General features: G+C 37.4%; 29 non-coding genes across 29 annotated transcripts; all 29 read left to right on the forward strand.

The window, feature by feature from the left end:
- Positions 1-44: 44 nt before the first annotated feature.
- Positions 45-117, forward strand: trnar-ucg (transfer RNA arginine (anticodon UCG)). The gene has a single exon. It is a non-coding gene; the product is annotated as a tRNA-Arg (tRNA).
- Positions 118-737: 620 nt separating this feature from the next.
- Positions 738-810, forward strand: trnar-ucg (transfer RNA arginine (anticodon UCG)). The gene has a single exon. It is a non-coding gene; the product is annotated as a tRNA-Arg (tRNA).
- Positions 811-1,456: 646 nt separating this feature from the next.
- On the forward strand, positions 1,457-1,529 carry trnar-ucg (transfer RNA arginine (anticodon UCG)). Its single transcript has one exon. It is a non-coding gene; the product is annotated as a tRNA-Arg (tRNA).
- Positions 1,530-2,175: 646 nt separating this feature from the next.
- Positions 2,176-2,248, forward strand: trnar-ucg (transfer RNA arginine (anticodon UCG)). The gene has a single exon. It is a non-coding gene; the product is annotated as a tRNA-Arg (tRNA).
- Positions 2,249-2,894: 646 nt separating this feature from the next.
- Positions 2,895-2,967, forward strand: trnar-ucg (transfer RNA arginine (anticodon UCG)). The gene has a single exon. It is a non-coding gene; the product is annotated as a tRNA-Arg (tRNA).
- A 1,365-nt stretch (positions 2,968-4,332) lies between these two features.
- On the forward strand, positions 4,333-4,405 carry trnar-ucg (transfer RNA arginine (anticodon UCG)). Its single transcript has one exon. It is a non-coding gene; the product is annotated as a tRNA-Arg (tRNA).
- A 2,083-nt stretch (positions 4,406-6,488) lies between these two features.
- On the forward strand, positions 6,489-6,561 carry trnar-ucg (transfer RNA arginine (anticodon UCG)). The gene has a single exon. It is a non-coding gene; the product is annotated as a tRNA-Arg (tRNA).
- A 646-nt stretch (positions 6,562-7,207) lies between these two features.
- Positions 7,208-7,280, forward strand: trnar-ucg (transfer RNA arginine (anticodon UCG)). Its single transcript has one exon. It is a non-coding gene; the product is annotated as a tRNA-Arg (tRNA).
- A 646-nt stretch (positions 7,281-7,926) lies between these two features.
- trnar-ucg (transfer RNA arginine (anticodon UCG)) lies at positions 7,927-7,999 on the forward strand. Its single transcript has one exon. It is a non-coding gene; the product is annotated as a tRNA-Arg (tRNA).
- A 646-nt stretch (positions 8,000-8,645) lies between these two features.
- Positions 8,646-8,718, forward strand: trnar-ucg (transfer RNA arginine (anticodon UCG)). Its single transcript has one exon. It is a non-coding gene; the product is annotated as a tRNA-Arg (tRNA).
- Positions 8,719-9,364: 646 nt separating this feature from the next.
- Positions 9,365-9,437, forward strand: trnar-ucg (transfer RNA arginine (anticodon UCG)). Its single transcript has one exon. It is a non-coding gene; the product is annotated as a tRNA-Arg (tRNA).
- Positions 9,438-10,799: 1,362 nt separating this feature from the next.
- Positions 10,800-10,872, forward strand: trnar-ucg (transfer RNA arginine (anticodon UCG)). Its single transcript has one exon. It is a non-coding gene; the product is annotated as a tRNA-Arg (tRNA).
- A 644-nt stretch (positions 10,873-11,516) lies between these two features.
- trnar-ucg (transfer RNA arginine (anticodon UCG)) lies at positions 11,517-11,589 on the forward strand. Its single transcript has one exon. It is a non-coding gene; the product is annotated as a tRNA-Arg (tRNA).
- A 646-nt stretch (positions 11,590-12,235) lies between these two features.
- On the forward strand, positions 12,236-12,308 carry trnar-ucg (transfer RNA arginine (anticodon UCG)). The gene has a single exon. It is a non-coding gene; the product is annotated as a tRNA-Arg (tRNA).
- A 643-nt stretch (positions 12,309-12,951) lies between these two features.
- On the forward strand, positions 12,952-13,024 carry trnar-ucg (transfer RNA arginine (anticodon UCG)). The gene has a single exon. It is a non-coding gene; the product is annotated as a tRNA-Arg (tRNA).
- Positions 13,025-13,668: 644 nt separating this feature from the next.
- Positions 13,669-13,741, forward strand: trnar-ucg (transfer RNA arginine (anticodon UCG)). Its single transcript has one exon. It is a non-coding gene; the product is annotated as a tRNA-Arg (tRNA).
- A 1,363-nt stretch (positions 13,742-15,104) lies between these two features.
- trnar-ucg (transfer RNA arginine (anticodon UCG)) lies at positions 15,105-15,177 on the forward strand. The gene has a single exon. It is a non-coding gene; the product is annotated as a tRNA-Gln (tRNA).
- A 1,363-nt stretch (positions 15,178-16,540) lies between these two features.
- Positions 16,541-16,613, forward strand: trnar-ucg (transfer RNA arginine (anticodon UCG)). Its single transcript has one exon. It is a non-coding gene; the product is annotated as a tRNA-Gln (tRNA).
- Positions 16,614-17,259: 646 nt separating this feature from the next.
- Positions 17,260-17,332, forward strand: trnar-ucg (transfer RNA arginine (anticodon UCG)). Its single transcript has one exon. It is a non-coding gene; the product is annotated as a tRNA-Arg (tRNA).
- Positions 17,333-17,978: 646 nt separating this feature from the next.
- trnar-ucg (transfer RNA arginine (anticodon UCG)) lies at positions 17,979-18,051 on the forward strand. The gene has a single exon. It is a non-coding gene; the product is annotated as a tRNA-Arg (tRNA).
- A 644-nt stretch (positions 18,052-18,695) lies between these two features.
- On the forward strand, positions 18,696-18,768 carry trnar-ucg (transfer RNA arginine (anticodon UCG)). The gene has a single exon. It is a non-coding gene; the product is annotated as a tRNA-Gln (tRNA).
- A 646-nt stretch (positions 18,769-19,414) lies between these two features.
- Positions 19,415-19,487, forward strand: trnar-ucg (transfer RNA arginine (anticodon UCG)). Its single transcript has one exon. It is a non-coding gene; the product is annotated as a tRNA-Arg (tRNA).
- A 646-nt stretch (positions 19,488-20,133) lies between these two features.
- trnar-ucg (transfer RNA arginine (anticodon UCG)) lies at positions 20,134-20,206 on the forward strand. The gene has a single exon. It is a non-coding gene; the product is annotated as a tRNA-Arg (tRNA).
- A 644-nt stretch (positions 20,207-20,850) lies between these two features.
- Positions 20,851-20,923, forward strand: trnaq-uug (transfer RNA glutamine (anticodon UUG)). Its single transcript has one exon. It is a non-coding gene; the product is annotated as a tRNA-Gln (tRNA).
- Positions 20,924-21,569: 646 nt separating this feature from the next.
- On the forward strand, positions 21,570-21,642 carry trnar-ucg (transfer RNA arginine (anticodon UCG)). Its single transcript has one exon. It is a non-coding gene; the product is annotated as a tRNA-Arg (tRNA).
- Positions 21,643-22,288: 646 nt separating this feature from the next.
- trnar-ucg (transfer RNA arginine (anticodon UCG)) lies at positions 22,289-22,361 on the forward strand. The gene has a single exon. It is a non-coding gene; the product is annotated as a tRNA-Arg (tRNA).
- A 644-nt stretch (positions 22,362-23,005) lies between these two features.
- On the forward strand, positions 23,006-23,078 carry trnar-ucg (transfer RNA arginine (anticodon UCG)). The gene has a single exon. It is a non-coding gene; the product is annotated as a tRNA-Gln (tRNA).
- A 646-nt stretch (positions 23,079-23,724) lies between these two features.
- On the forward strand, positions 23,725-23,797 carry trnar-ucg (transfer RNA arginine (anticodon UCG)). The gene has a single exon. It is a non-coding gene; the product is annotated as a tRNA-Arg (tRNA).
- Positions 23,798-24,443: 646 nt separating this feature from the next.
- Positions 24,444-24,516, forward strand: trnar-ucg (transfer RNA arginine (anticodon UCG)). The gene has a single exon. It is a non-coding gene; the product is annotated as a tRNA-Arg (tRNA).
- Positions 24,517-25,003: the final 487 nt, after the last annotated feature.

Here is a 25,003-nt window from a genome sequence, read left to right on the forward strand (position 1 = left end):
GCAAAGCAAAATCTGTATGATGTCATATAGGTCTATATGATGTAGACTGCGTGGCCTAATGGATAAGGCGTCTGACTTCGAATCAGAAGATTGAGGGTTCGAGTCCCTTCGTGGTCGTTTAAATTGAACAGCTCAGATCATTTGGAAATGTTTAAAATTTGCCGAAATAAGGTGTTGTTCTTCTTTCTTTGAAAATCTAGGACATTGTTATGCAACTTTAATAATCTTAAGAATTCGAGGCCTGAGAAACATTGTGTTTGATTCTGTAGCACAAGATTGAACGATCGAGCCTCTTCGTACTTGTCAAAAATCACCATCTTTCCTCATTCGGACAGGTTCAAAATGTTGATGTCTATTGTTGGAAAGCAAAGTCTGTATGTTGTCATATTGGAGAAACTTGAGTAGTTAGCCTGGCATAGTGGTATTGACTGGTCGAGTCTCTTTGTGATCGTTTAATTTCATTAGCTCAGCTAATTTGGAAATGTTCTTAGTTTCCCGAAATAAGGCTTTGTTCTTGTTGCATTGAAAAGCTCGGACATTGTTATTCAACTTTAATAATCAAAGACTGCAAGGCCTGAGAAATATTCTGTCTGATTCTGCATCGCAAGATGGAGTGATAGAGTGTCTTCGTACTTGTTAAATATCACTAGCTTTCCTCATTCGGACAGGTTCACAATTTTGATGTCTATTGTTGCAAAGCAAAATCTGTATGATGTCATATAGGTCTATATGATGTAGACTGCGTGGCCTAATGGATAAGGCGTCTGACTTCGAATCAGAAGATTGAGGGTTCGAGTCCCTTCGTGGTCGTTTAAATTGAATAGCTCAGGTCATTTGGAAATGTTTAAAATTTCCCGAAATAAGGTGTTGTTCTTGTTTCTTTGAAAAGCTAGGACATTGTTATGCAACTTTAATAATCTTAAGACTTCGTGGCCTGAGAAACATTGTGTTTGATTCTTTAGCACAAGATTGAACGATCGAGCCTCTTCGTACTTGTCAAAAATCACCATCTTTCCTCATTCGGACAGGTTCAAAATGTTGATGTCTATTGTTGGAAAGCAAAGTCTGTATGTTGTCATATTGGAGAAACTTGAGTAGTTAGCCTGGCATAGTGGAGAATGTGCATACCTTCTAATCACAATATTGACGGGTCGAGTCTCTTTGTGATCGTTTAATTTCATTAGCTCAGCTAATATGGAAATGTTCTTAGTTTCCCGAAATAAGGCTTTGTTCTTGTTGCATTGAAAAGCTCGGACATTGTTATTCAACTTTAATAATCAAAGACTGCAAGGCCTGAGAAATATTCTGTCTGATTCTGCATCGCAAGATGGAGTGATAGAGTGTCTTCGTACTTGTTAAATATCACTAGCTTTCCTCATTCGGACAGGTTCACAATTTTGATGTCTATTGTTGCAAAGCAAAATCTGTATGATGTCATATAGGTCTATATGATGTAGACTGCGTGGCTTAATGGATAAGGCGTCTGACTTCGAATCAGAAGATTGAGGGTTCGAGTCCCTTCGTGGTCGTTTAAATTGAATAGCTCAGGTCATTTGGAAATGTTTAAAATTTCCCGAAATAAGGTGTTGTTCTTGTTTCTTTGAAAAGCTAGGACATTGTTATGCAACTTTAATAATCTTAAGACTTCGTGGCCTGAGAAACATTGTGTTTGATTCTTTAGCACAAGATTGAACGATCGATCCTCTTCGTTCTTGTCAAAAATCACCATCTTTCCTCATTCGGACAGGTTCAAAATGTTGATGTCTATTGACGGAAAGCAAAGTCTGTATGTTGTCATATTGGAGAAACTTGAGTAGTTAGCCTGGCATAGTGGAGAATGTGCCTACCTTCGAATCACAATATTGACGGGTCGAGTCTCTTTGTGATCGTTTAATTTCATTAGCTCAGCTAATTTGGAAATGTTCTTAGTTTCCCGAAATATGGCTTTGTTCTTGTTGCATTGAAAAGCTCGGACATTGTTATTCAACTTTAATAATCAAAGACTGCAAGGCCTGAGAAATATTCTGTCTGATTCTGCATCGCAAGATGGAGTGATAGAGTGTCTTCGTACTTGTTAAATATCACTAGCTTTCCTCATTCGGACAGGTTCACAATTTTGATGACTATTGTTGCAAAGCAAAATCTGTATGATGTCATATAGGTGTATATGATGTAGACTGCGTGGCCTAATGGATAAGGCGTCTGACTTCGAATCAGAAGATTGAGGGTTCGAGTCCCTTCGTGGTCGTTTAAATTGAACAGCTCAGATCATTTGGAAATGTTTCAAATTTGCCGAAATAAGGTGTTGTTCTTCTTTCTTTGAAAATCTAGGACATTGTTATGCAACTTTAATAATCTTAAGAATTCGAGGCCTGAGAAACATTGTGTTTGATTCTGTAGCACAAGATTGAACGATCGAGCCTCTTCGTTCTTGTCAAAAATCACCATCTTTCCTCATTCGGACAGGTTCAAAATGTTGATGTCTATTGTTGGAAAGCAAAGTCTGTATGTTGTCATATTGGAGAAACTTGAGTAGTTAGCCTGGCATAGTGGAGAATGTGCCTACCTTCTAATCACAATATTGACGGGTCGAGTCTCTTTGTGATCGTTTAATTTCATTAGCTCAGCTAATTTGGAAATGATCTTAGTTTCCCGAAATAAGGCTTTGTTCTTGTTGCATTGAAAAGCTCGGACATTGTTATTCAACTTTAATAATCAAAGACTGCAAGGCCTGAGAAATATTCTGTCTGATTCTGCATCGCAAGATGGAGTGATAGAGTGTCTTCGTACTTGTTAAATATCAATAGCTTTCCTCATTCGGACAGGTTCACAATTTTGATGTCTATTGTTGCAAAGCAAAATCTGTATGATGTCATATAGGTGTATATGATGTAGACTGCGTGGCCTAATGGATAAGGCGTCTGACTTCGAATCAGAAGATTGAGGGTTCGAGTCCCTTCGTGGTCGTTTAAATTGAATAGCTCAAGTCATTTGGAAATGTTTAAAATTTCCCGAAATAAGGTGTTGTTCTTGTTTCTTTGAAAAGCTAGGACATTGTTATGCAACTTTAATAATCTTAAGACTTCGTTGCCTGAGAAACATTGTGTTTGATTCTTTAGCACAAGATTGAACGATCGAGCCTCTTCGTTCTTGTCAAAAATCACCATCTTTCCTCATTCGGACAGGTTCAAAATGTTGATGTCTATTGTTGGAAAGCAAAGTCTGTATGTTGTCATATTGGAGAAACTTGAGTAGTTAGCCTGGCATAGTGGAGAATGTGCCTACCTTCTAATCACAATATTGACGGGTCGAGGCTCTTTGTGATCGTTTAATTTCATTAGCTCAGCTAATTTGGAAATGTTCTTAGTTTCCCGAAATATGGCTTTGTTCTTGTTGCATTGAAAAGCTCGGACATTGTTATTCAACTTTAATAATCAAAGACTGCAAGGCCTGAGAAATATTCTGTCTGATTCTGCATCGCAAGATGGAGTGATAGAGTGTCTTCGTACTTGTTAAATATCACTAGCTTTCCTCATTCGGACAGATTCACAATTTTGATGACTATTGTTGCAAAGCAAAATCTGTATGATGTCATATTGGTCTATATGATGTAGACTGCGTGGCCTAATGGATAAGGCGTCTGACTTCGAGTCAGAAGATTGAGGGTTCGAGTTCCTTCGTGGTCGTTTAAATTGAATAGCTCAGGTCATTTGGAAATGTTTAAAATTTCCCGAAATAAGGTGTTGTTCTTGTTTCTTTGAAAAGCTAGGACATTGTTATGCAACTTTAATAATCTTAAGACTTCGAGGCCTGAGAAACATTGTGTTTGATTCTCTAGCACAAGATTGAACGATCGAGCGTCTTCGTACTTGTCAAAAATCACCATCTTTCCTCATTCGGACAGGTTCAAAATGTTGATGTCTATTGTTGGAAAGCAAAGTCTGTATGTTGTCATATTGGAGAAACTTGAGTAGTTAGCCTGGCATAGTGGAGAATGTGCCTACATTCTAATCACAATATTGACGGGTCGAGGCTCTTTGTGATCGTTTAATTTCATTAGCTCAGCTAATTTGGAAATGTTCTTAGTTTCCCGAAATATGGCTTTGTTCTTGTTGCATTGAAAAGCTCGGACATTGTTATTCAACTTTAATAATCAAAGACTGCAAGGCCTGAGAAATATTCTGTCTGATTCTGCATCGCAAGATGGGGTGATAGAGTGTCTTCCTACTTGTTAAATATCACTAGCTTTCCTCATTCGGAAAAGTTCACAATTTTGATGTCTATTGTTGCAAAGCAAAATCTGTATGATGTCATATAGGACTATATGATGTAGACTGCGTGGCCTAATGGATAAGGCGTCTGACTTCGAATCAGAAGATTGAGGGTTCAAGTCCCTTCGTGGTCGTTTAAATTGAATAGCTCAGGTCATTTGGAAATGTTTAACATTTCCCGAAATAAGGTGTTGTTCTTGTTTCTTTGAAAAGCTAGGACATTGTTATGCAACTTTAATAATCTTAGGACTTCGAGGCCTGAGAAACATTGTGTTTGATTCTGTAGCACAAGATTGAACGATCGAGCCTCTTCGTACTTGTCAAAAATCACCATCTTTCCTCATTCGGACAGGTTCAAAATGTTGATGTCTATTGTTGGAAAGCAAAGTCTGTATGTTGTCATATTGGAGAAACTTGAGTAGTTAGCCTGGCATAGTGGAGAATGTGCCTACCTTCTAATCACAATATTGACGGGTCGAGGCTCTTTGTGATCGTTTAATTTCATTAGCTCAGCTAATTTGGAAATGTTCTTAGTTTCCCGAAAAATGGCTTTGTTCTTGTTGCATTGAAAAGCTCGGACATTGTTATTCAACTTTAATAATCAAAGACTGCAAGGCCTGAGAAATATTCTGTCTGATTCTGCATCGCAAGATGGAGTGATAGAGTGTCTTCCTACTTGTTAAATATCAATAGCTTTCCTCATTCGGACAGGTTCACAATTTTGATGTCTATTGTTGCAAAGCAAAATCTGTATGATGTCATATAGGTGTATATGATGTAGACTGCGTTGCCTAATGGATAAGGCGTCTGACTTCGAATCAGAAGATTGAGGGTTCGAGTTCCTTCGTGGTCGTTTAAATTGAATAGCTCAGGTCATTTGGAAATGTTTAAAATTTCCCGAAATAAGCTGTTGTTCTTGTTTCTTTGAAAAGCTAGGACATTGTTATGCAACTTTAATAATCTTAAGACTTCGTGGCCTGAGAAACATTGTGTTTGATTCTGTAGCACAAGATTGAACGATCGAGCATCTTCCTACTTGTCAAAAATCACCATCTTTCCTCATTCGGACAGGTTCAAAATGTTGATGTCTATTGTTGGAAAGCAAAGTCTGTATGTTGTCATATTGGAGAAACTCGAGTAGTTAGCCTGGCATAGTGGAGAATGTGCCTACCTTCTAATCACAATATTGACGGGTCGAGTCTCTTTGTGATCGTTTAATTTCATTAGCTCAGCTAATTTGGAAATGTTCTTAGTTTCCCGAAATATGGCTTTGTTCTTGTTGCATTGAAAAGCTCGGACATTGTTATTCAACTTTAATAATCAAAGACTGCAAGGCCTGAGAAATATTCTGTCTGATTCTGCATCGCAAGATGGAGTGATAGAGTGTCTTCGTACTTGTTAAATATCACTAGCTTTACTCATTCGGACAGGTTCACAATTTTGATGTCTATTGTTGCAAAGCAAAATCTGTATGATGTCATATAGGTGTATATGATGTAGACTCCATGGCCTAATGGATAAGGTGTCTGACTTTGAATCAGAAGATTGACGGTTCGAGTCCCTTCCTGGTCGTTTGAATTGAATAGCTCAGGTCATTTGGAAATGTTTACAATTTCCCGAAATAAGCTGTTGTTCTTGTTTCTTTGAAAAGCTAGGACATTGTTATGCAACTTTAATAATCTTAAGACTTCGAGGCCTGAGAAACATTGTGTTTGATTCTGTAGCACAAGATTGAACGATCGAGCCTCTTCGTTCTTGTCAAAAATCACCATCTTTCCTCATTCGGACAGGTTCAAAATGTTCATGTCTATTGTTGGAAAGCAAAGTCTGTATGTTGTAATATTGGAGCAACTTGAGTATTTAGCCTGGCATAGTGGATAAAGTGCCTACCTTCTAATCACAATATTGACAGGTCGAGTCTCCTTTGTGATCGTTTAATTTCATTAGCTCAGCTAATTTGGAAATGTTCTTAGTTTCTCGAAATAAGGCTTTTTTCTTGTTGCATTGAAAAGCTCGGACATTGTTATTCAACTTTAATAATCAAAGACTGCAAGGCCTGAGAAATATTCTGTCTTATTCTGCATCGCAAGATGGAGTGATAGTGTCATCGTACTTGTTAAATATCACCAGCTTTCCTCATTCGGACAGATTCACAATTTTGATGACTATTGTTGCAAAGCAAAATCTGTATGATGTCATATAGGTCTATATGATGTAGACTGCGTGGCCTAATGGATAAGGCGTCTGACTTCGAATCAGAAGATTGAGGGTTCGAGTTCCTTCGTGGTCGTTTAAATTGAATAGTTCAGGTCATTTGGAAATGTTTAAAATTTCCCGAAATAAGGAGTTGTTCTTGTTTCTTTGAAAAGCTAGGACATTGTTATGCAACTTTAATAATCTTAGGACTTCGAGGCCTGAGAAACATTGTGTTTGATTCTGTAGCACAAGATTGAAGGATCGAGTCTCTTCGTACTTGTCAAAAATCACCATCTTTCCTCATTCGGACAGGTTCAAAATGTTGATGTCTATTGTTGGAAAGCAAAGTCTGTATGTTGTCATATTGGAGAAACTTGAGTAGTTAGCCTGGCACAGTGGAGAATGTGCCTACCTTCTAATCACAATATTGACGGGTCGAGTCTCTTTGTGATCGTTTAATTTCATTAGCTCAGCTAATTTGGAAATGTTCTTAGTTTCTCGAAATAAGGCTTTTTTCTTGTTGCATTGAAAAGCTCGGACATTCTTATTCAACTTTAATAATCAAAGACTGCAAGGCCTGAGAAATATTCTGTCTGATTCTGCATCGCAAGATGGAGTGATAGAGTGTCTTCGTACTTGTCAAATATCACTAGCTTTCCTCATTCGGACAGGTTCACAATTTTGATGTCTATTGTTGCAAAGCAAAATCTGTATGATGTCATATAGGTTTATATGATGTAGACTGCGTGGCCTAATGGATAAGGCGTCTGACTTCGAATCAGAAGATTGAGGGTTCGAGTCCCTTCGTGGTCGTTTGAATTGAATAGCTCAGGTCATTTGGAAATGTTTAAAATTTCCCGAAATAAGGTGTTGTTCTTGTTTCTTTGAAAAGCTAGGACATTGTTATGCAACTTTAATAATCTTAAGACTTCGTGGCCTGAGAAACATTGTGTTTGATTCTGTAGCACAAGATTGAACGATCGAGCCTCTTCCTACTTGTCAAAAATCACCATCTTTCCTCATTCGGACAGGTTCAAAATGTTGATGTCTATTGTTGGAAAGCAAAGTCTGTATGTTGTCATATTGGAGAAACTTGAGTAGTTAGCCTGGCATAGTGGAGAATGTGCCTACCTTCTAATCACAATATTGACGGGTCGAGTGTCTTTGTGATCGTTTAATTTCATTAGCTCAGCTAATTTGGAAATGTTCTTAGTTTCCCGAAATAAGGCTTTGTTCTTGTTGCATTGAAAAGCTCGGACATTGTTATTCAACTTTAATAATCAAAGACTGCAAGGCCTGAGAAATATTCTGTCTGATTCTGCATCGCAAGATGGAGTGATAGAGTGTCTTCCTACTTGTTAAATATCACTAGCTTTCCTCATTCGGACAGGTTCACAATTTTGATGTCTATTGTTGCAAAGCAAAATCTGTATGATGTCATATAGGTCTATATGATGTAGACTGCGTGGCCTAATGGATAAGGCGTCTGACTTCGAATCAGAAGATTGAGGGTTCGAGTCCCTTCGTGGTCGTTTAAATTGAATAGCTCAGGTCATTTGGAAATGTTTAAAATTTCCCGAAATAAGGTGTTGTTCTTGTTTCTTTGAAAAGCTAGGACATTGTTATGCAACTTTAATAATCTTAGGACTTCGAGGCCTGAGAAACATTGTGTTTGATTCTGTAGCACAAGATTGAAGGATCGACTCTCTTCGTACTTGTCAAAAATCACCATCTTTCCTCATTCGGACAGGTTCAAAATGTTGATCTCTATTGTTGGAAAGCAAAGTCTGTATGTTGTAATATTGGAGCAACTTGAGTATTTAGCCTGGCATAGTGGATAAAGTGCCTACCTTCTAAACACAATATTGACGGGTTGAGTCTCTTTGTGATCGTTTAATTTCATTAGCTCAGCTAATTTGGAAATGTTCTTAGTTTCTCAAAATAAGTCTTTTTTCTTGTTGCATTGAAAAGCTCGGACATTGTTATTCAACTTTAATAATCAAAGACTGCAAGGCCTGAGAAATATTCTGTCTGATTCTGCATCGCAAGATGGAGTGATAGAGTGTCTTCCTACTTGTTAAATATCACTAGCTTTCCTCATTCGGACAGGTTCACAATTTTGATGTCTATTGTTGCAAAGCAAAATCTGTATGATGTCATATAGGTCTATATGATGTAGACTGCGTGGCCTAATGGATAAGGCGTCTGACTTCGAATCAGAAGATTGAGGGTTCGAGTCCCTTCGTGGTCGTTTAAATTGAATAGCTCAGGTCATTTGGAAATGTTTAAAATTTCCCGAAATAAGGTGTAGTTCTTGTTTCTTTGAAAAGCTAGGACATTGTTATGCAACTTTAATAATCTTAGGACTTCGAGGCCTGAGAAACATTGTGTTTGATTCTGTAGCACAAGATTGAAGGATCGAGTCTCTTCGTACTTGTCAAAAATCACCATCTTTCCTCATTCGGACAGGTTCAAAATGTTGATGTCTATTGTTGGAAAGCAAAGTCTGTATGTTGTAATATTGGAGCAAGTTGAGTATTTAGCCTGGCATAGTGGATAAAGTGCCTACCTTCTAATCACAATTTTGACGGGTCGAGTCTCTTTGTGATCGTTTAATTTCATTAGCTCAGCTAATTTGGAAATGTTCTTAGTTTCTCGAAATAAGGCTTTTTTCTTGTTGCATTGAAAAGCTCGGACATTGTTATTCAACTTTAATAATCAAAGACTGCAAGGCCTGAGAAATATTCTGTCTGATTCTGCATCGCAAGATGGAGTGATAGAGTGTCTTCCTACTTGTTAAATATCACTAGCTTTCCTCATTCGGACAGGTTCACAATTTTGATGTCTATTGTTGCAAAGCAAAATCTGTATGATGTCATATAGGTCTATAGGAAGTAGACTGCGTGGCCTAATGGATAAGGCGTCAGACTTCGAATCAGAAGATTGAGGGTTCGAGTCCCTTCGTGGTCGTTTAAATTGAATAGCTCAGGTCATTTGGAAATGTTTAAAATTTCCCGAAATAAGGTGTTGTTCTTGTTTCTTTGAAAAGCTAGGACATTGTTATGCAACTTTAATAATCTTAAGACTTCGAGGCCTGAGAAACATTGTGTTTGATTCTCTAGCACAAGATTGAACGATCGAGCCTCTTCGTACTTGTCAAAAATCACCATCTTTCCTCATTCGGACAGGTTCAAAATGTTGATGTCTATTGTTGGAAAGCAAAGTCTGTATGTTGTCATATTGGAGAAACTTGAGTAGTTAGCCTGGCATAGTGGAGAATGTGCCTACCTTCTAATCACAATATTGACGGGTCGAGGCTCTTTGTGATCGTTTAATTTCATTAGCTCAGCTAATTTGGAAATGTTCTTAGTTTCCCGAAATAAGGCTTTTTTCTTGTTGCATTGAAAAGCTCGGACATTGTTATTCAACTTTAATAATCAAAGACTGCAAGGCCTGAGAAATATTCTGTCTGATTCTGCATCGCAAGATGGAGTGATAGAGTGTCTTCCTACTTGTTAAATACCACTAGCTTTCCTCATTCGGACAGGTTCACAATTTTGATGTCTATTGTTGCAAAGCAAAATCTGTATGATGTCATATAGGTCTATATGAAGTAGACTGCGTGGCCTAATGGATAAGGCGTCTGACTTCAAATCAGAAGATTGAGGGTTCGAGTCCCTTCGTGTTCGTTTAAATTGAATAGCTCAGGTCATTTGGAAATGTTTAAAATTTCCCGAAATAAGGTGTTGTTCTTGTTTCTTTGAAAAGCTAGGACATTGTTATGCAACTTTAATAATCTTAGGACTTCGAGGCCTGAGAAACATTGTGTTTGATTCTGTAGCACAAGATTGAAGGTTCGAGTCTCTTCCTACTTGTCAAAAATCACCATCTTTCCTCATTCGGACAGGTTCAAAATGTTGATGTCTATTGTTGGAAAGCAAAGTCTGTATGTTGTAATATTGGAGCAACTTTAGTATTTAGCCTGGCATAGTGGATAAAGTGCCTACCTTCTAATCACAATATTGACGGGTTGAGTCTCTTTGTGATCGTTTAATTTCATTGCTCAGCTAATTTGGAAATGTTCTTAGTTTCTCGAAATAAGGCTTTTTTCTTGTTGCATTGAAAAGCTTGGACATTGTTATTCAACTTTAATAATCAAAGACTGCAAGGCCTGAGAAATATTCTGTAATATTCTGCATCGCAAGATGGAGTGATAGTGTCTTCGTACTTGTTAAATATCACTAGCTTTCCTCATTCGGACAGGTTCACAATTTTGATGTCTATTGTTGCAAAGCAAAATCTGTATGATGTCATATAGGGCAATATGATGTAGACTGCGTGGCCTACTGGATAAGGCGTCTGACTTCGAATCAGAAGATTGAGGGTTCGAGTCCCTTCGTGGTCGTTTAAATTGAATAGCTCAGGTCATTTGGAAATGTTTAAAATTTCCCGAAATAAGGTGTTGTTCTTGTTTCTTTGAAAAGCTAGGACATTGTTATGCAACTTTAATAATCTTAAGACTTCGTGGCCTGAGAAACATTGTGTTTGATTCTGTAGCACAAGATTGAACGATCGAGCCTCTTCGTACTTGTCAAAAACCACCATCTTTCCTCATTCGGACAGTTTCAAAATGTTGATGTCTATTGTTGGAAAGCAAAGTCTGTATGTTGTCATATTGGAGAAACTTGAGTAGTTAGCCTGGCATAGTGGAGAATGTGCCTACCTTCTAATCACAATATTGACGGGTCGAGTCTCTTTGTGATCGTTTAATTTCATTAGCTCAGCTAATTTGGAAATGTTCTTAGTTTCTCGAAATAAGGCTTTTTTCTTGTTGCATTGAAAAGCTCGGACATTGTTATTCAACTTTAATAATCAAAGACTGCAAGGCCTGAGAAATATTCTGTCTTATTCTGCATCGCAAGATGGAGTGATAGTGTCTTCGTACTTGTTAAATATCACTAGCTTTCCTCATTCGGACAGGTTCACAATTTTGATGACTATTGTTGCAAAGCAAAATCTGTATGATGTCATATAGGTCTATATGATGTAGACTGCGTGGCCTAATGGATAAGGCGTCTGACTTCGAATCAGAAGATTGAGGGTTCGAGTCCCTTCGTGGTCGTTTAAATTGAATAGCTCAGGTCATTTGGAAATGTTTAAAATTTCCCGAAATAAGGTGTTGTTCTTGTTTCTTTGAAAATCTAGGACCTTGTTATGCAACTTTAAAAATCTTAAGACTTCGAGGCCTGAGAAAAATTGTGTTTGATTCTCTAGCACAAGATTGAACGATCGAGCGTCTTCGTACTTGTCAAAAATCACCATCTTTCCTCATTCGGACAGGTTCAAAATGTTGATGTCTATTGTTGGAAAGCAAAGTCTGTATGTTGTAATATTGGAGCAACTTTAGTATTTAGCCTGGCATAGTGGATAAAGTGCCTACCTTCTAATCACAATATTGACGGGTCGAGTCTCTTTGTGATCGTTTAATTTCATTAGCTCAGCTAATTTGGAAATGTTCTTAGTTTCTCGAAATAAGGCTTTTTTCTTGTTGCATTGAAAAGCTCGGACATTGTTATTCAACTTTAATAATCAAAGACGGCAAGGCCTGAGAAATATTCTGTCTGATTCTGCATCGCAAGATGGAGTGATAGAGTGTCTTCCTACTTGTTAAATATCACTAGCTTTCCTCATTCGGACAGGTTCACAATTTTGATGTCTATTGTTGCAAAGCAAAATCTGTATGATGTCATATAGGTCTATATGAAGTAGACTGCGTGGCCTAATGGATAAGGCGTCTGACTTCGAATCAGAAGATTGAGGGTTCGAGTCCCTTCGTGTTCGTTTAAATTGAATAGCTCAGGTCATTTGGAAATGTTTAAAATTTCCCGAAATAAGGTGTTGTTCTTGTTTCTTTGAAAAGCTAGGACATTGTTATGCAACTTTAATAATCTTAGGACTTCGAGGCCTGAGAAACATTGTGTTTGATTCTGTAGCACAAGATTGAAGGTTCGAGTCTCTTCCTACTTGTCAAAAATCACCATCTTTCCTCATTCGGACAGGTTCAAAATGTTGATGTCTATTGTTGGAAAGCAAAGTCTGTATGTTGTAATATTGGAGCAACTTTAGTATTTAGCCTGGCATAGTGGATAAAGTGCCTACCTTCTAATCACAATATTGACGGGTTGAGTCTCTTTGTGATCGTTTAATTTCATTGCTCAGCTAATTTGGAAATGTTCTTAGTTTCTCGAAATAAGGCTTTTTTCTTGTTGCATTGAAAAGCTTGGACATTGTTATTCAACTTTAATAATCAAAGACTGCAAGGCCTGAGAAATATTCTGTAATATTCTGCATCGCAAGATGGAGTGATAGTGTCTTCGTACTTGTTAAATATCACTAGCTTTCCTCATTCGGACAGGTTCACAATTTTGATGTCTATTGTTGCAAAGCAAAATCTGTATGATGTCATATAGGGCAATATGATGTAGACTGCGTGGCCTAATGGATAAGGCGTCTGACTTCGAATCAGAAGATTGAGGGTTCGAGTCCCTTCGTGGTCGTTTAAATTGAATAGCTCAGGTCATTTGGAAATGTTTAAAATTTCCCGAAATAAGGTGTTGTTCTTGTTTCTTTGAAAAGCTAGGACATTGTTATGCAACTTTAATAATCTTAAGACTTCGTGGCCTGAGAAACATTGTGTTTGATTCTGTAGCACAAGATTGAACGATCGAGCCTCTTCGTACTTGTCAAAAACCACCATCTTTCCTCATTCGGACAGTTTCAAAATGTTGATGTCTATTGTTGGAAAGCAAAGTCTGTATGTTGTCATATTGGAGAAACTTGAGTAGTTAGCCTGGCATAGTGGAGAATGTGCCTACCTTCTAATCACAATATTGACGGGTCGAGTCTCTTTGTGATCGTTTAATTTCATTAGCTCAGCTAATTTGGAAATGTTCTTAGTTTCTCGAAATAAGGCTTTTTTCTTGTTGCATTGAAAAGCTCGGACATTGTTATTCAACTTTAATAATCAAAGACTGCAAGGCCTGAGAAATATTCTGTCTTATTCTGCATCGCAAGATGGAGTGATAGTGTCTTCGTACTTGTTAAATATCACTAGCTTTCCTCATTCGGACAGGTTCACAATTTTGATGACTATTGTTGCAAAGCAAAATCTGTATGATGTCATATAGGTCTATATGATGTAGACTGCGTGGCCTAATGGATAAGGCGTCTGACTTCGAATCAGAAGATTGAGGGTTCGAGTCCCTTCGTGGTCGTTTAAATTGAATAGTTCAGGTCATTTGGAAATGTTTAAAATTTCCCGAAATAAGGAGTTGTTCTTGTTTCTTTGAAAAGCTAGGACATTGTTATGCAACTTTAATAATCTTAGGACTTCGAGGCCTGAGAAACATTGTGTTTGATTCTGTAGCACAAGATTGAAGGATCGAGTCTCTTCGTACTTGTCAAAAATCACCATCTTTCCTCATTCGGACAGGTTCAAAATGTTGATGTCTATTGTTGGAAAGCAAAGTCTGTATGTTGTAATATTGGAGCAACTTGAGTATTTAGCCTGGCATAGTGGATAAAGTGCCTACCTTCTAATCACAATATTGACGGGTCGAGTCTCTTTGTGATCGTTTAATTTCATTAGCTCAGCTAATTTGGAAATGTTCTTAGTTTCTCGAAATAAGGCTTTTTTCTTGTTGCATTGAAAAGCTCGGACATTGTTATTCAACTTTAATAATCAAAGACTGCAAGGCCTGAGAAATATTCTGTCTGATTCTGCATCGCAAGATGGAGTGATAGAGTGTCTTCCTACTTGTTAAATATCACTAGCTTTCCTCATTCGGACAGGTTCACAATTTTGATGTCTATTGTTGCAAAGCAAAATCTGTATGATGTCATATAGGTCTATATGAAGTAGACTGCATGGCCTAATGGATAAGGCGTCTGACTTCAAATCAGAAGATTGAGGGTTCGAGTCCCTTCGTGGTCGTTTAAATTGAATAGCTCAGGTCATTTGGAAATGTTAAAAATTTCCCGAAATAAGGTGTTGTTCTTGTTTCTTTGAAAAGCTAGGACATTGTTATGCAACTTTAATAATCTTAGGACTTCGAGGCCTGAGAAACATTGTGTTTGATTCTGTAGCACAAGATTGAAGGTTCGAGTCTCTTCCTACTTGTCAAAAATCACCATCTTTCCTCATTCGGACAGGTTCAAAATGTTGATGTCTATTGTTGGAAAGCAAAGTCTGTATGTTGTAATATTGGAGCAACTTTAGTATTTAGCCTGGCATAGTGGATAAAGTGCCTACCTTCTAATCACAATATTGACGGGTTGAGTCTCTTTGTGATCGTTTAATTTCATTAGCTCAGCTAATTTGGAAATGTTCTTAGTTTCTCGAAATAAGGCTTTTTTCTTGTTGCATTGAAAAGCTCGGACATTGTTATTCAACTTTAATAATCAAAGACTGCAAGGCCTGAGAAATATTCTGTCTTATTCTGCATCGCAAGATGGAGTGATAGTGTCTTCGTACTTGTTAAATATCACTAGCTTTCCTCATTCGGACAGGTTCACAATTTTGATGACTATTGTTGCAAAGCAAAATCTGTATGATGTCATATAGGTCTATATGATGTAGACTGCGTGGCCTAATGGATAAGGCGTCTGACTTTGAATCAGAAGATTGAGGGTTCGAGTCCCTTCGTGGTCGTTTAAATTGAATAGTTCAGGTCATTTGGAAATGTTTAAAATTTCCCGAAATAAGGAGTTGTTCTTGTTTCTTTGAAAAGCTAGGACATTGTTATGCAACTTTAATAATCTTAGGACTTCGAGGCCTGAGAAACATTGTGTTTGATTCTGTAGCACAAGATTGAAGGATCGAGTCTCTTCGTACTTGTCAAAAATCACCATCTTTCCTCATTCGGACAGGTTCAAAATGTTGATGTCTATTGTTGGAAAGCAAAGTCTGTATGTTGTAATATTGGAGCAACTTGAGTATTTAGCCTGGCATAGTGGATAAAGTGCCTACCTTCTAATCACAATATTGACGGGTCGAGTCTCTTTGTGATCGTTTAATTTCATTAGCTCAGCTAATTTGGAAATGTTCTTAGTTTCTCGAAATAAGGCTTTTTTCTTGTTGCATTGAAAAGCTCGGACATTGTTATTCAACTTTAATAATCAAAGACTGCAAGGCCTGAGAAATATTCTGTCTGATTCTGCATCGCAAGATGGAGTGATAGAGTGTCTTCCTACTTGTTAAATATCACTAGCTTTCCTCATTCGGACAGGTTCACAATTTTGATGTCTATTGTTGCAAAGCAAAATCTGTATGATGTCATATAGGTCTATATGAAGTAGACTGCATGGCCTAATGGATAAGGCGTCTGACTTCAAATCAGAAGATTGAGGGTTCGAGTCCCTTCGTGGTCGTTTAAATTGAATAGCTCAGGTCATTTGGAAATGTTAAAAATTTCCCGAAATAAGGTGTTGTTCTTGTTTCTTTGAAAAGCTAGGACATTGTTATGCAACTTTAATAATCTTAGGACTTCGAGGCCTGAGAAACATTGTGTTTGATTCTGTAGCACAAGATTGAAGGTTCGAGTCTCTTCCTACTTGTCAAAAATCACCATCTTTCCTCATTCGGACAGGTTCAAAATGTTGATGTCTATTGTTGGAAAGCAAAGTCTGTATGTTGTAATATTGGAGCAACTTTAGTATTTAGCCTGGCATAGTGGATAAAGTGCCTACCTTCTAATCACAATATTGACGGGTTGAGTCTCTTTGTGATCGTTTAATTTCATTAGCTCAGCTAATTTGGAAATGTTCTTAGTTTCTCGAAATTAGGCTTTTTTCTTGTTGCATTGAAAAGCTCGGACATTGTTATTCAACTTTAATAATCAAAGACTGCAAGGCCTGAGAAATATTCTGTAATATTCTGCATCGCAAGATGGAGTGATAGTGTCTTCGTACTTGTTAAATATCACTAGCTTTCCTCATTCGGACAGGTTCACAATTTTGATGTCTATTGTTGCAAAGCAAAATCTGTATGATGTCATATAGGTCAATATGATGTAGACTGCGTGGCCTACTGGATAAGGCGTCTGACTTTGAATCAGAAGATTGAGGGTTCGAGTCCCTTCGTGGTCGTTTAAATTGAATAGCTCAGGTCATTTGGAAATGTTTAAAATTTCCCGAAATAAGGTGTTGTTCTTGTTTCTTTGAAAAGCTAGGACATTGTTATGCAACTTTAATAATCTTAAGACTTCGTGGCCTGAGAAACATTGTGTTTGATTCTGTAGCACAAGATTGAACGATCGAGCCTATTCGTACTTGTCAAAAACCACCATCTTTCCTCATTCGGACAGTTTCAAAATGTTGATGTCTATTGTTGGAAAGCAAAGTCTGTATGTTGTCATATTGGAGAAACTTGAGTAGTTAGCCTGGCATAGTGGAGAATGTGCCTACCTTCTAATCACAATATTGACGGGTCGAGTCTCTTTGTGATCGTTTAATTTCATTAGCTCAGCTAATTTGGAAATGTTCTTAGTTTCCCGAAATAAGGCTTTGTTCTTGTTGCATTGAAAAGCTCGGACATTGTTATTCAACTTTAATAATCAAAGACTGCAAGGCCTGAGAAATATTCTGTCTGATTCTGCATCGCAAGATGGAGTGATAGAGTGTCTTCCTACTTGTTAAATATCACTAGCTTTCCTCATTCGGACAGGTTCACAATTTTGATGTCTATTGTTGCAAAGCAAAATCTGTATGATGTCATATAGGTCTATATGATGTAGACTGAGTGGCCTAATGGATAAGGCGTCTGACTTCGAATCAGAATATTGAGGGTTCGAGTCCCTTCGTGGTCGTTTAAATTGAATAGCTCAGGTCATTTGGAAATGTTTAAAATTTACCGAAATAAGGTGTTGTTCTTGTTTCTTTGAAAAGCTAGGACATTGTTATGCAACTTTAATAATCTTAGGACTTCGAGGCCTGAGAAACATTGTGTTTGATTCTGTAGCACAAGATTGAAGGATCGAGTCTCTTCGTACTTGTCAAAAATCACCATCTTTCATCATTCGGACAGGTTCAAAATGTTGATATCTATTGTTGGAAAGCAAAGTCTGTATGTTGTAATATTGGAGCAACTTGAGTATTTAGCCTGGCATAGTGGATAAAGTGCCTACCTTCTAATCACAATATTGACGGGTCGAGTCTCTTTGTGATCGTTTAATTTCATTAGCTCAGCTAATTTGGAAATGTTCTTAGTTTCTCGAAATAAGGCTTTTTTCTTGTTGCATTGAAAAGCTCGGACATTGTTATTCAACTTTAATAATCAAAGACGGCAAGGCCTGAGAAATATTCTGTCTGATTCTGCATCGCAAGATGGAGTGATAGAGTGTCTTCCTACTTGTTAAATATCACTAGCTTTCCTCATTCGGACAGGTTCACAATTTTGATGTCTATTGTTGCAAAGCAAAATCTGTATGATGTCATATAGGTCTATATGAAGTAGACTGCATGGCCTAATGGATAAGGCGTCTGACTTCGAATCAGAAGATTGAGGGTTCGAGTCCTTTCGTGGTCGTTTAAATTGAATAGCTCAGGTCATTTGGAAATGTTTAAAATTTCCCGAAATAAGGTGTTGTTCTTGTTTCTTTGAAAAGCTAGGACATTGTTATGCAACTTTAATAATCTTAGGACTTCGAGGCCTGAGAAACATTGTGTTTGATTCTGTAGCACAAGATTGAAGGTTCGAGTCTCTTCCTACTTGTCAAAAATCACCATCTTTCCTCATTCGGACAGGTTCAAAATGTTGATGTCTATTGTTGGAAAGCAAAGTCTGTATGTTGTAATATTGGAGCAACTTTAGTATTTAGCCTGGCATAGTGGATAAAGTGCCTACCTTCTAATCACAATATTGACGGGTTGAGTCTCTTTGTGATCGTTTAATTTCATTAGCTCAGCTAATTTGGAAATGTTCTTAGTTTCTCGAAATAAGGCTTTTTTCTTGTTGCATTGAAAAGCTCGGACATTGTTATTCAACTTTAATAATCAAAGACTGCAAGGCCTGAGAAATATTCTGTAATATTCTGCATCGCAAGATGGAGTGATAGTGTCTTCGTACTTGTTAAATATCACTAGCTTTCCTCATTCGGACAGGTTCACAATTTTGATGTCTATTGTTGCAAAGCAAAATCTGTATGATGTCATATAGGTCAATATGATGTAGACTGCGTGGCCTAATGGATAAGGCGTCTGACTTTGAATCAGAAGATTGAGGGTTCGAGTCCCTTCGTGGTCGTTTAAATTGAATAGCTCAGGTCATTTGGAAATGTTTAAAATTTCCCGAAATAAGGTGTTGTTCTTGTTTCTTTGAAAAGCTAGGACATTGTTATGCAACTTTAATAATCTTAAGACTTCGTGGCCTGAGAAACATTGTGTTTGATTCTGTAGCACAAGATTGAACGATCGAGCCTATTCGTACTTGTCAAAAACCACCATCTTTCCTCATTCGGACAGTTTCAAAATGTTGATGTCTATTGTTGGAAAGCAAAGTCTGTATGTTGTCATATTGGAGAAACTTGAGTAGTTAGCCTGGCATAGTGGAGAATGTGCCTACCTTCTAATCACAATATTGACGGGTCGAGTCTCTTTGTGATCGTTTAATTTCATTAGCTCAGCTAATTTGGAAATGTTCTTAGTTTCCCGAAATAAGGCTTTGTTCTTGTTGCATTGAAAAGCTCGGACATTGTTATTCAACTTTAATAATCAAAGACTGCAAGGCCTGAGAAATATTCTGTCTGATTCTGCATCGCAAGATGGAGTGATAGAGTGTCTTCCTACTTGTTAAATATCACTAGCTTTCCTCATTCGGACAGGTTCACAATTTTGATGTCTATTGTTGCAAAGCAAAATCTGTATGATGTCATATAGGTCTATATGATGTAGACTGAGTGGCCTAATGGATAAGGCGTCTGACTTCGAATCAGAATATTGAGGGTTCGAGTCCCTTCGTGGTCGTTTAAATTGAATAGCTCAGGTCATTTGGAAATGTTTAAAATTTACCGAAATAAGGTGTTGTTCTTGTTTCTTTGAAAAGCTAGGACATTGTTATGCAACTTTAATAATCTTAGGACTTCGAGGCCTGAGAAACATTGTGTTTGATTCTGTAGCACAAGATTGAAGGATCGAGTCTCTTCGTACTTGTCAAAAATCACCATCTTTCATCATTCGGACAGGTTCAAAATGTTGATATCTATTGTTGGAAAGCAAAGTCTGTATGTTGTAATATTGGAGCAACTTGAGTATTTAGCCTGGCATAGTGGATAAAGTGTCTACCTTCTAATCACAATATTGACGGGTCGAGTCTCTTTGTGATCGTTTAATTTCATTAGCTCAGCTAATTTGGAAATGTTCTTAGTTTCTCGAAATAAGGCTTTTTTCTTGTTGCATTGAAAAGCTCGGACATTGTTATTCAACTTTAATAATCAAAGACGGCAAGGCCTGAGAAATATTCTGTCTGATTCTGCATCGCAAGATGGAGTGATAGAGTGTCTTCCTACTTGTTAAATATCACTAGCTTTCCTCATTCGGACAGGTTCACAATTTTGATGTCTATTGTTGCAAAGCAAAATCTGTATGATGTCATATAGGTCTATATGAAGTAGACTGCATGGCCTAATGGATAAGGCGTCTGACTTCGAATCAGAAGATTGAGGGTTCGAGTCCTTTCGTGGTCGTTTAAATTGAATAGCTCAGGTCATTTGGAAATGTTTAAAATTTCCCGAAATAAGGTGTTGTTCTTGTTTCTTTGAAAAGCTAGGACATTGTTATGCAACTTTAATAATCTTAGGACTTCGAGGCCTGAGAAACATTGTGTTTGATTCTGTAGCACAAGATTGAAGGTTCGAGTCTCTTCCTACTTGTCAAAAATCACCATCTTTCCTCATTCGGACAGGTTCAAAATGTTGATGTCTATTGTTGGAAAGCAAAGTCTGTATGTTGTAATATTGGAGCAACTTTAGTATTTAGCCTGGCATAGTGGATAAAGTGCCTACCTTCTAATCACAATATTGACGGGTTGAGTCTCTTTGTGATCGTTTAATTTCATTAGCTCAGCTAATTTGGAAATGTTCTTAGTTTCTCGAAATAAGGCTTTTTTCTTGTTGCATTGAAAAGCTCGGACATTGTTATTCAACTTTAATAATCAAAGACTGCAAGGCCTGAGAAATATTCTGTAAATTTCTGCATCGCAAGATGGAGTGATAGTGTCTTCGTACTTGTTAAATATCACTAGCTTTCCTCATTCGGACAGGTTCACAATTTTGATGTCTATTGTTGCAAAGCAAAATCTGTATGATGTCATATAGGTCAATATGATGTAGACTGCATGGCCTAATGGATAAGGCGTCTGACTTTGAATCAGAAGATTGAGGGTTCGAGTCCCTTCGTGGTCGTTTAAATTGAATAGCTCAGGTCATTTGGAAATGTTTAAAATTTCCCGAAATAAGGTGTTGTTCTTGTTTCTTTGAAAAGCTAGGACATTGTTATGCAACTTTAATAATCTTAAGACTTCGTGGCCTGAGAAACATTGTGTTTGATTCTGTAGCACAAGATTGAACGATCGAGCCTCTTCGTACTTGTCAAAAACCACCATCTTTCCTCATTCGGACAGTTTCAAAATGTTGATGTCTATTGTTGGAAAGCAAAGTCTATATGTTGTCATATTGGAGAAACTTGAGTAGTTAGCCTGGCATAGTGGAGAATGTGCCTACCTTCTAATCACAATATTGACGGGTCGAGTCTCTTTGTGATCGTTTAATTTCATTAGCTCAGCTAATTTGGAAATGTTCTTAGTTTCCCGAAATAAGGCTTTGTTCTTGTTGCATTGAAAAGCTCGGACATTGTTATTCAACTTTAATAATCAAAGACTGCAAGGCCTGAGAAATATTCTGTCTGATTCTGCATCGCAAGATGGAGTGATAGAGTGTCTTCCTACTTGTTAAATATCACTAGCTTTCCTCATTCGGACAGGTTCACAATTTTGATGTCTATTGTTGCAAAGCAAAATCTGTATGATGTCATATAGGTCTATATGATGTAGACTGAGTGGCCTAATGGATAAGGCGTCTGACTTCGAATCAGAATATTGAGGGTTCGAGTCCCTTCGTGGTCGTTTAAATTGAATAGCTCAGGTCATTTGGAAATGTTTAAAATTTACCGAAATAAGGTGTTGTTCTTGTTTCTTTGAAAAGCTAGGACATTGTTATGCAACTTTAATAATCTTAGGACTTCGAGGCCTGAGAAACATTGTGTTTGATTCTGTAGCACAAGATTGAAGGATCGAGTCTCTTCGTACTTGTCAAAAATCACCATCTTTCATCATTCGGACAGGTTCAAAATGTTGATATCTATTGTTGGAAAGCAAAGTCTGTATGTTGTAATATTGGAGCAACTTGAGTATTTAGCCTGGCATAGTGGATAAAGTGCCTACCTTCTAATCACAATATTGACGGGTCGAGTCTCTTTGTGATCGTTTAATTTCATTAGCTCAGCTAATTTGGAAATGTTCTTAGTTTCTCGAAATAAGGCTTTTTTCTTGTTGCATTGAAAAGCTCGGACATTGTTATTCAACTTTAATAATCAAAGACGGCAAGGCCTGAGAAATATTCTGTCTGATTCTGCATCGCAAGATGGAGTGATAGAGTGTCTTCCTACTTGTTAAATATCACTAGCTTTCCTCATTCGGACAGGTTCACAATTTTGATGTCTATTGTTGCAAAGCAAAATCTGTATGATGTCATATAGGTCTATATGAAGTAGACTGCATGGCCTAATGGATAAGGCGTCTGACTTCGAATCAGAAGATTGAGGGTTCGAGTCCTTTCGTGGTCGTTTAAATTGAATAGCTCAGGTCATTTGGAAATGTTTAAAATTTCCCGAAATAAGGTGTTGTTCTTGTTTCTTTGAAAAGCTAGGACATTGTTATGCAACTTTAATAATCTTAGGACTTCGAGGCCTGAGAAACATTGTGTTTGATTCTGTAGCACAAGATTGAAGGTTCGAGTCTCTTCCTACTTGTCAAAAATCACCATCTTTCCTCATTCGGACAGGTTCAAAATGTTGATGTCTATTGTTGGAAAGCAAAGTCTGTATGTTGTAATATTGGAGCAACTTTAGTATTTAGCCTGGCATAGTGGATAAAGTGCCTACCTTCTAATCACAATATTGACGGGTTGAGTCTCTTTGTGATCGTTTAATTTCATTAGCTCAGCTAATTTGGAAATGTTCTTAGTTTCTCGAAATAAGGCTTTTTTCTTGTTGCATTGAAAAGCTCGGACATTGTTATTCAACTTTAATAATCAAAGACTGCAAGGCCTGAGAAATATTCTGTAATATTCTGCATCGCAAGATGGAGTGATAGTGTCTTCGTACTTGTTAAATATCACTAGCTTTCCTCATTCGGACAGGTTCACAATTTTGATGTCTATTGTTGCAAAGCAAAATCTGTATGATGTCATATAGGTCAATATGATGTAGACTGCGTGGCCTAATGGATAAGGCGTCTGACTTTGAATCAGAAGATTGAGGGTTCGAGTCCCTTCGTGGTCGTTTAAATTGAATAGCTCAGGTCATTTGGAAATGTTTAAAATTTCCCGAAATAAGGTGTTGTTCTTGTTTCTTTGAAAAGCTAGGACATTGTTATGCAACTTTAATAATCTTAAGACTTCGTGGCCTGAGAAACATTGTGTTTGATTCTGTAGCACAAGATTGAACGATCGAGCCTATTCGTACTTGTCAAAAACCACCATCTTTCCTCATTCGGACAGTTTCAAAATGTTGATGTCTATTGTTGGAAAGCAAAGTCTGTATGTTGTCATATTGGAGAAACTTGAGTAGTTAGCCTGGCATAGTGGAGAATGTGCCTACCTTCTAATCACAATATTGACGGGTCGAGTCTCTTTGTGATCGTTTAATTTCATTAGCTCAGCTAATTTGGAAATGTTCTTAGTTTCCCGAAATAAGGCTTTGTTCTTGTTGCATTGAAAAGCTCGGACATTGTTATTCAACTTTAATAATCAAAGACTGCAAGGCCTGAGAAATATTCTGTCTGATTCTGCATCGCAAGATGGAGTGATAGAGTGTCTTCCTACTTGTTAAATATCACTAGCTTTCCTCATTCGGACAGGTTCACAATTTTGATGTCTATTGTTGCAAAGCAAAATCTGTATGATGTCATATAGGTCTATATGATGTAGACTGAGTGGCCTAATGGATAAGGCGTCTGACTTCGAATCAGAATATTGAGGGTTCGAGTCCCTTCGTGGTCGTTTAAATTGAATAGCTCAGGTCATTTGGAAATGTTTAAAATTTACCGAAATAAGGTGTTGTTCTTGTTTCTTTGAAAAGCTAGGACATTGTTATGCAACTTTAATAATCTTAGGACTTCGAGGCCTGAGAAACATTGTGTTTGATTCTGTAGCACAAGATTGAAGGATCGAGTCTCTTCGTACTTGTCAAAAATCACCATCTTTCATCATTCGGACAGGTTCAAAATGTTGATATCTATTGTTGGAAAGCAAAGTCTGTATGTTGTAATATTGGAGCAACTTGAGTATTTAGCCTGGCATAGTGGATAAAGTGTCTACCTTCTAATCACAATATTGACGGGTCGAGTCTCTTTGTGATCGTTTAATTTCATTAGCTCAGCTAATTTGGAAATGTTCTTAGTTTCTCGAAATAAGGCTTTTTTCTTGTTGCATTGAAAAGCTCGGACATTGTTATTCAACTTTAATAATCAAAGACGGCAAGGCCTGAGAAATATTCTGTCTGATTCTGCATCGCAAGATGGAGTGATAGAGTGTCTTCCTACTTGTTAAATATCACTAGCTTTCCTCATTCGGACAGGTTCACAATTTTGATGTCTATTGTTGCAAAGCAAAATCTGTATGATGTCATATAGGTCTATATGAAGTAGACTGCATGGCCTAATGGATAAGGCGTCTGACTTCGAATCAGAAGATTGAGGGTTCGAGTCCTTTCGTGGTCGTTTAAATTGAATAGCTCAGGTCATTTGGAAATGTTTAAAATTTCCCGAAATAAGGTGTTGTTCTTGTTTCTTTGAAAAGCTAGGACATTGTTATGCAACTTTAATAATCTTAGGACTTCGAGGCCTGAGAAACATTGTGTTTGATTCTGTAGCACAAGATTGAAGGTTCGAGTCTCTTCCTACTTGTCAAAAATCACCATCTTTCCTCATTCGGACAGGTTCAAAATGTTGATGTCTATTGTTGGAAAGCAAAGTCTGTATGTTGTAATATTGGAGCAACTTTAGTATTTAGCCTGGCATAGTGGATAAAGTGCCTACCTTCTAATCACAATATTGACGGGTTGAGTCTCTTTGTGATCGTTTAATTTCATTAGCTCAGCTAATTTGGAAATGTTCTTAGTTTCTCGAAATAAGGCTTTTTTCTTGTTGCATTGAAAAGCTCGGACATTGTTATTCAACTTTAATAATCAAAGACTGCAAGGCCTGA

This window comes from Salmo salar, chromosome 01 (assembly GCF_965601325.2).
Source record: "Salmo salar chromosome 01, fSalSal1, whole genome shotgun sequence".
Taxonomy (NCBI): Eukaryota; Metazoa; Chordata; class Actinopteri; order Salmoniformes; family Salmonidae; genus Salmo; species Salmo salar.